The sequence below is a fragment of the Bactrocera tryoni genome, chromosome 2 (assembly GCF_016617805.1).
Source record: "Bactrocera tryoni isolate S06 chromosome 2, CSIRO_BtryS06_freeze2, whole genome shotgun sequence".
Taxonomy (NCBI): Eukaryota; Metazoa; Arthropoda; class Insecta; order Diptera; family Tephritidae; genus Bactrocera; species Bactrocera tryoni.
The window spans coordinates 25,417,910-25,426,125 of NC_052500.1; the positions used below are offsets into that span (position 1 = coordinate 25,417,910).

The following is an 8,216-nucleotide window of genomic DNA, read 5'->3' on the forward strand; positions in this document are numbered from 1 at the left end:
CTTTACTTTAAGGGTCTCACATGTAAAACGTCTAAGTGTTAGAAATGTAATTCTGATTGCTTGACTCAATATTCTACGAGCAGTCGTCAACTCGATGGACTGCGTTCTGGAAGGCCAAATATCAAAAATATCGATTAAATCGTATGAATCAGCATATACTGTCATTATGTAGGTACTGTTTTTATTGCATTTAACTGCTTATAGTTCGCATTTAACTAAGGATGAATACTAAAACGAAGACACATTGTGCTTCATACACCCCGGGATACTTCCTGCGGATAAAAAGTGGGTTACTTATGGCAACGTCAATCGGTAATAGTCGTCGTCTAATCGCGGTCAAGCCTAACAAACGGCGGTCAATTTTGAATTGACGATTAGGAAAGATTGATGAAGGTAGATTGGCAGAGAATCTTCTACTGTGAGCTCCAAATATGCTGTTAAAGCCCAATAGCCCAGAAACCACCAGCTTTGGGCTTTAGTAGAGGGATTTTGTCTTCACCATTATAACATCAGGTTCGCCAGAAGTCACGGGTATTCCGTTCTTTATGTATATATAAATATCATCATCACCAACTGAGTCGATTTAACCATATCCGTATAAATATACGTAAATTATTCTTGAAACTTTTGCGATATCGACTTGAAATTTTGCACACTTCTACATAGATTTCCTCTTTTTTTCCGGGTTTGACAACCCTAGTGTTACAATCTGGCAATTCACAACTGAGTTCAAAACTTACATACAAGTGCTATTTGTGTTCTTTACAGTAACCTAAAATATTCATCTCAGCCAAAATAATGGAATTAGATTACAAACATTTTCGCACGAATATCCTTTTACAACTTTCGACTCAGCGATAGAGCATCGATGAGCTTAATTCAATTTAGGGCGATGAAGCTTCATCAAGGACCAACTTGTCAATGGTACAATGAACTCAATAGAGGTCGTAAATCAGTCCAATATGAATTCCTTGAAGGTCGTTCAAAATCAATTGTTGTTCCGGAAACTATTGATCGTCACATACCCTATCGTGAGAATGAGACCTAAGTGGGACTAACATAAAATCAGTATTTCATGAATATTTCATTGTAGAAAAACTTTTTCCAAGTTGGGTCCCACATAAATGGTCAATTGCTCAAAAAAACAGCCCGTGTCAATTGATCGAGAGAAATGTTGAAAGAATACGATAATGGTGCTTCGAAACATACCTATGAAAACGTTTATACGTGTGATGCCGAAAGTAAACAGCAATGGAACGATGTTTCAAACAGCAACAAATGGTTGCGTGTTTTTTGGAAAAAGTGGACAGTTCGCAATCATGACAATAGAGCAATATGGTACGTAGCAACAGATTCTAAATGGTAAACATCCATTTTCTTGCCAGTTGTCATTCAAGAAATCAGGAAAACAAACCACCGAAGATGGATCTCTCTGCACTAGGACAATGCTAACTTTCATACATCGCCTGAATCATCCGAAAGTATATAGATGTTAATGGCGAATATTTTGAAAAACAATTAAGCGATTTGCGAAAAATAAAATTTTGTTTTCATTCCCTAATTTCGAAATGTAAAAGTCAGTCTCCATCTCTCTCCATAAATCTGCAAATACAAGGTCTGTCGCAAAAGAAACAGGACTGTTAAAAAAAAAACAAAAAATTAATATTTTTCAAAAGTTATATTTTTTTATTCAAAGTAGATTCCTTCGATGCAGCGTTTAGCCCGGTCCATTATTTCAAATGAGTGTTTAAGGTCATTTTTCGGAATGCTCTTGAGAATATCGGTCGTCGCCTTTTGGATAATGAAAGGTCCTGAAACCAGTGTCCTTTCATGGGCAAATGAAGTTTTCCAAATAGGTAAAAATCGCAGGGTGTCAGATCAGGTGAGTAGGGTGAGTGATTAATGGTTAATATGGAGTTTTTTGTCAAAAAATCAGTGACAAGCGTCGACCGATGACACGGCGCATTATCGTGCAACAGGCGCTAGGACCCTGCCTCACGGTATTGTGGTCGAGCACGACGAATGCGTGACAAAAGACGCTTCATAACACCAAGGTAAAACACAGCATTAATCGTTTGGCCAGGTGGGACGAACTCTCGGTGTACAATACCCTCGGAATCGTAAAAACAAATCAGCATTGTCTTTATTTTTGACTTCTGAAGACGACCGACTTCTGATCGTCACAGAGGTCCTCACGACCTTCTTGGAATCGCTTAAACCACTCATGCTGATCACCATAAACTTTTTTCATCATTTGAAATATTTCAGTACAGGTTTTCCCAAGTTTAAAACAAAATTTGATATTTGCTCTTTGCATTTTACGACCGATGGCCAAAAGCCGCGTCACTTTTTGATCGATAACATCGATTGTAGTTATCCAATTATCTTATAATTTTCAAGAAATGTCAACAAGAGATCACACTTTTTATTTCATATACCCACCAATAGGTGGCGCCGACAGAAACAGTTATATTTAAAAAGTTCTGTTTCTTTTGCGACAGACCTTGTATAAAAGTCAACCTAGGCATTTCTCCACAAAACGCTGCTTCCTTGTCGAAACCGCTGATGTCGGACCACTACGGCATATAGCTGCCATACAAACTGACCGACCCAACTCAAGCCCTTTTATGGAAATCTTCTGTATTTGACAGATAGCATCACACAATTTTGCACAGATCATAACCTAAGGCATAACTATAATCTCCGAACATATGGTTTAGTTCGGATTACTATAGCATATAGCTGTCATATAAACTGACTGCTGGAAGTTCTGAAAATGTTTTTTGCTCCCAAAAATGCGTTGGTGAAGGATTATACCTTTAGCTTAGCAATCGACAGTTTTTCATGTCTTTATTAGACTCTGAAAGCATCCAAAATATAGAGCACTAATATTAGTTGCTGCATTAGTTACGTTAATGAAAGGAGGTAGCTGGCATCGGATTCTTCTGCCCATTTTTGCCTCGAATATGATGGTACAGAAAGCTTGTAGCCTAGTTCGACCCAATTAACTTCTGTAATCCCTCATTCACTTACAATACTCTCTCCTCACACATGTACTTACTCAGAAGCTAAGTATGCACACGCCAAATGTATACAAATCGAAATTGTTGCCACCTTTTAATGGTTTGCAAAAATTGTTTTTTCGATCGAATTTACAATCAACAATAAAACTCATTTGCATATCTTTCGAATATCAACTGGCATATTGTATGCATTGCTTTTTCTCCGCTTAGCTCATCCATCATTTTCGAGCATTTGTAATAATTTATAGTACATAATTTGTTTTCCTGCAGCGAAATGTCAAGCCAACACACACACACACGCACATACAAACGTCAATATACAAATACATGCTTGTTTATGACGCTCGAAGCCCGCAGCAGTGATTTGTTTATTTATTTTACTTTTCCAATAAAAACAATTAAACTTTTTATTTGCATTCATTATGCGCATAATCGCAACAGTTACTCACCGCCCCGCCACCGCTGTAGCCGGTGAATGAATGAATGAAACCGGGTCATCAACAAACATCTTTAATAGCAGCGGGAGCAAGCGAAAGAGGCGAAACAACAACAGCAAGCGCAGAGTAGCAGCAATGGCAGGATCATCCATCATCGAACGCATTGAACGCACGCAACGAAATTGGTGGCGGACGGATGTGCCTGCATGCCCACATACGACATATACATACATATATTGAGCGTGTACATATGTATATATGTTATAAGTGTGTAAGAGTGCCAATATGCATATGTATGTATATTATTGTGTGTGTGCTTATAGCTTTTAGACACTTCATACCTACAACTTTGAAGTACTAACTATGATATACAAGTGATGCACTCAGTCACCAACGCACCGACACACTTACTTACAAACAAGCTATTACACCAACTCACATGTATGCATACACACACACATACACACTCACTCACATTTGTAATCACACAAATTCATAATCCTGTCAGCTCAACTGTCTGACTGCTTGACTGACTGTCAGCTAAATGTGTTGTTCGCTAGCAGAAATAAAGAAATAAGTTGGCTTGCAGCCCTTAGATCTCGCTCTCCCACTATGTACACATATATATGTGTGTGTGTGCGTATTTACAGTTTCCTAAAGGGGTCGGTGGACACTTTGCGCTGTTGCTCTTACCATTGCCGTCTCTTATACACATGTGGATGCTCCTGTTGCTTGTTATTGTCGTTGCTGTTGTTGTTGTTGTCATTGCAGCACAGCTATTGTCAATCTCATCAATCACATGATTGACATTTTAGTTATTAGTGTTTGTACAGTTAGGAATTGAATGCCAGCAACTGACTTGACAAAGCACATACTAACTACTCTCCAACTTACCCACACGCCCACACCCACCACACATAGACACAACCCCATCGAGCGGGCACAACTGATTCGCAGGCAAAATGCTACAGGCAATTGATTCTTTGAAATATTACGAAAAGCAATATTGCAAGCAAGGAATGTGAGAGACAAAAACGCAACAGCAACAAAAAAAAACAATATATTTTCGCATTTTAGTTTTAGTGTTCGAAGAAGTTGTTTATGCCGTGCCATTTACTGACAAGGCAAAGAAACTAGTAGGGATGTCTTCATATATATTGACATGTACTGCATTATATCTGGAATATGCCCCATAGCAAAAGCACAGAATATCGCGTCTTAATCCGCCTTTTTGGTGGGTCTCAGACAACCAACTATTTTAAGTTGGCAAATTGTTTTTTAAAATCTATAAGTCGGTTGCCGATTGTATTCCTCTTATATAATTTGCCAACTCCCCTACACAGTACATTTGAAATACAAGCGCTTTTTGTGTGGTTTACAGTAACTTAAAATATTCATCTCAGCCATAAAATGTAACTAAATCCCAAAATCGTTTCCACGCTATTTCTTACAACTTTCGATGTAGATTATCTCAGCAACAGTGATTCGATGCACCTAGTTAAACTTTTAGGGATGAAACTTCGCCAAGGACCAGCGTTTAGCGATGGTATGGTGCATTCAATAGAAGTGATAAATTACTCAAAGGCGAATTTCTTGGAAGTTGTTAACAATCAGTACTTATTCGGGCAACTATAGATGCTGTGCTGAAATTGATATTGCAAGATCGGACTATGGGAATAAGTGGGACTAGCATTCATTCAATATTGCATGAACTTTTGAGTGCAGATAATTTGTTACAAGTTGGATCCCACTCAATTGGTCGATCGGTCAGAAGAAGGCTGGTGTCGATTGACCGCGAGAAATGGTAACAAAATATGAGAACGGTGCTTCGAAACACGTCTATGACAACGTGAGAGATGATGAATTGTGAATGTATACGTATGACACCGAAAGTAAAACGCAGTCAACTGTATGGCTATTTCAAAATGAGGCGATTCCAGCAAAAGCTGTTCGCACAGGAAGCAGTCCCAAGCAAATTGCTCGTCAACATAACACTAGAACAACGCAGAAATGTAAAGTCTGAGTGGTATACAAACCATTTTTTTGCCAGCTGTCTTTCAACAAATCAGGAAAACTCACCACCGAAGAGGTATCACTCTTCACCACGACAGTGCGAGTTCATCCTTTTGGTGCTGTACAAGAAAAATAAACTATGAGTCTACGTTTTCGATACTGGAAGGAAACTCGGAATTTATGAGGGCATTTTTAAAGAATTTGGTTATATTGCAGCATAGCTCTGCGATATGGAACCTTAGCTACCAAACCTATTCTGGGAAGTTGAAATCCATTTAAAATTATGTTTTTCGTTTCGCCTTAAGGCATTTGCAATTAGATTCTATATATGTTAAGTCATCCTAATTAGACTAGTAGTTTAAAACTTATAAATCTACCAAAACTTACAATTACTTAATATTCAAAATTCCAAACTTGAATGGAACAGTTGGCAGCCCTTTTCTTTTGTGGGAAGCTAATTTTAGCATCACGAGTAATGATAATCCACAAGCCATTTCTGAGACGCAGTTGCATCTTCTAAAAGTCACTGTTTAGTGTATTCTATGATCAGAGGGAATCATGTTTCTTCAAAAATAAAGCCGGTCAAATGTTGCATTCTTTGGATAATACTTAAGAGCCATGATTAATGACTTTTTCGAACCAGAATGGTCGGATGTTAATATGGACGATCTTTGGTTCCAAAAAAACGACGCTAGATGTCATACCACAAACGAAATAATCAATTTATTGAAGGAAACTTTTGGCAAGCTTATTGTCTCATTATCTGAAGCGTGAAAAGTCGCTTACCACGCAAATAAGCCCGAGACCATTGATACCTTGGAAGAAATTTCTGAACCGACATACGGACTCAATAGCTGCAAAAAAAGGCCGATCATTTTTTTCCCTCGACTGAAATTTATTAGACCCAGCCGCGGTGGAGACTTGTCTGAAATTCTTATCTTTATAATAAAGCCATAATAAATTGTAAATTATTAAAGATGAAAACAAAAAAACAATTTGTTTACCTTTACCGCTGTTTTCTCGAGAACCGTTCTTCGACCATGAACCTCGTTTTCGTAAATTCAAAATGGGCTCATATAAGTGAAAATTAAACACGAACTAAATGGGAATTAATTGGTTTAATATTTCCTTTAAACCAATCATCCGATTGTTCTTGCTTGTTAACCTCAACGGAGGGTTATTACTACATATATAGGGTTATATGAAGGTTTTAAGAGTTATCTTTGAGTCACATTCGTAGACTTTTTAAAGAAGCTTTAAGTTTCTTAGATTTTTTTGTAGATTAATTATTAAAGCTTATGTGATAACGCTGCAAATAAAGAGAGGTCTAATTTTTTCGTTCACACAATTTTTCTAGAAAAAGTTACGTAGTATTAAAAATTTCGATCGATTGCTCTGTAATAAGTATAAAATCTCTCACTTTTCATAAACACTCTGATATATAGTAGATTTCCATATCTAACCAATTTCAACTAATTTCTAATTGCAGATACTTTTTAATGGAATTTTATTCGAAAGTAAAACTTTCACGAAATGTAATACTTCAAAGAACCGCGCTACTCTGTTAGGTCAAAACTGAAACTGAGCTTATTTAAGGTAAGTTAAGTATTAAGTTTCATAAATAAATTAGTCAGCAACATTTTGTTTATTGGGTGTATCACGCAAACTTCTTCGTGGATGTGTATGTGTGTGTGTAGAAATAGGAATAGTTGATGAATAATGTCTTTGTCGAAAGTTGGAGTTGCATATGATTGATGAGAGACCAGTAATAGCAATGAAGATTGTCACACACACACACAGAGAAATACACGTCAAAGTGAAAGACAGCAAAGATGACGATAGAGATCCAAATGTTGGCTCATAATTCAATTTAATTTTAATTATACCAAGCAAAACGGCTTTAATTTTAAGCCTCAACGACTTCTAGAGTAGTCGCTTAGTGGCTCATTATGGCTACCATATTTATATATTACTGTTATATATAAGCATATATGTATATATATTGTCACATATATATAATTGCAAGGTGTATATTAAGTTGCATTAAAAATTTAGCTCAGCATTGTGTTATGCCTGTACTCCTACCTAAATATGTTGGTAGTTAGGTGTGTGTGTATGCCCATAAAGTGCACACTTACGTAATCTGGGGTGCAACGCATATGTAAAGGTAAATGGCTTGCGCCACAGCGCCTTTGTTCTCATTTTGAAAGTGTGCAATTTTTAAGCCAAGAAGCGCTCTTTAGAAAATTGCACCAAATGACGACAATGACGGAGAGGTAACATACATCTTCAACTTTCAACTACTTAAGCCTTACATGCGTATATATGTAGGCGAACATACATACATATATCTAAGCAGTTATTAGAGACGACAATATCTAGTACAATAATCGGTATTTCATCGGGTTTTTGTGTGTCGGGGAAAGTATACCAAATAACAAGCTGAGCGTTAAAAAACTTCAAATAAAAATCGGGCTTCACTTGGCTCAAATTGGTTAGGAGCAGTAGAATAGTTACCAGTTGTATAACTACTTAGAACGTCTTCATTTTACATTAAATTTCTTTCATAAAATGTAGTAAGGTTCAAAGATAAAAAACAGAAAAGTAGAGAACTGAAGATGTTTGTCTCAAACTACTCATAAGTTTTATGCTTAGTTCTATGATTCTTTGATTTGTTAGGTGCTATCTGTCTAAGATCACATAATTTTTCAAATTGAATGGAAATTATAAATTCACTCACTTA

General features: G+C 36.9%; 1 long non-coding RNA gene across 1 annotated transcript in view; it reads left to right on the plus strand.

Annotated features, from left to right (window-relative positions):
- Positions 1–6,962: 6,962 nt before the first annotated feature.
- Positions 6,963–8,216, plus strand: part of LOC120768211 — a 500,046-nt gene continuing 498,792 nt past the window's right edge. The window contains exon 1 of the long non-coding RNA XR_005704742.1: positions 6,963–7,069. This is a non-coding gene — a long non-coding RNA (uncharacterized LOC120768211). The remainder of the gene's footprint in view (positions 7,070–8,216) is intronic.